This window comes from Fragaria vesca, linkage group LG4 (assembly GCF_000184155.1).
Source record: "Fragaria vesca subsp. vesca linkage group LG4, FraVesHawaii_1.0, whole genome shotgun sequence".
Lineage (NCBI taxonomy): Eukaryota > Viridiplantae > Streptophyta > Magnoliopsida > Rosales > Rosaceae > Fragaria > Fragaria vesca.
Genome location: NC_020494.1, coordinates 19,218,705 through 19,219,738, shown reverse-complemented (window position 1 = coordinate 19,219,738; position 1,034 = coordinate 19,218,705).

Below are 1,034 nucleotides of genomic sequence, written 5' to 3'. Positions count from 1 at the left end.
ATAGATAATATTGTAACTAGGAAGTCCCAGAGGGTTACCAAGGGTATTCCAAAGAAACAATATGAACCAGACATCAAAGCCAAAGCTAAATATCCTATAGCTAATTATATGTCTAACCATAGGTTGGCTGGGTCACATGCTCTTGTCATTAATCAATTATCCAGTGTTTCTATTTCTAATACTGTACAGGATGCAATGGCGGATCCTAAGTGGACTCAAGCGATGAATGAAGAACTAGAAGCCTTGCAAAAGAACTCGACCTGGGATGTTATTCATAAACCTATTGGAAAGAAGACTGTTGGATGTCGTTGGGTATTTACGGTTAAACTTAAAGCCGATGGGAGCATTGACAGGTATAAAGCCAGATTAGTTGCCAAAGGGTACACCCAGTGTTATGGGATTGATTATGAAGAAACGTTTGCGCCTGTAGCAAAAATCAACACTGTTCGAATCTTGATTTCACTTGCGGCAACTAAAGATTGGCCTCTACGACAGTTTGATGTGAAGAATGCTTTCCTCAATGGAAACTTGGAAGAAGAGGTGTATATGGATATGCCCCCAGGAATCAAATGTAGACCTTGCGATGTTGGAAAGGTTTGTAAGTTGAAGAAGTCTCTGTATGGTTTGAAGCAGTCTCCTAGAGCTTGGTTTGGAAGATTCTCCAAATCAATGAAGACATTTGGTTATCGACAAAGCAACTCAGATCACACTTTGTTCATCAAACGTAGTCAGGGGAAGATCACCGCTCTGATTGTGTATGTTGATGATATGATTGTTACAGGAGACGACCCAAAAGAGATGGAGGCTCTACAGAAGTACCTTTCAAAAGAGTTTGAGATGAAGGACCTTAGACAGTTGAAGTATTTCTCGGAATTGAAGTTGCAAGGTCAAAGACGGGGATTCTTATCCCAACGAAGTATGTACTTGACTTGTTAGCTGAGACCGGAATGCTTGACTGCAAACCTGTTGAGACACCAATTGAGATGAATCACAACCTTGCCATCTATCCGAATCAAGTTCCAACTGATAAAAGA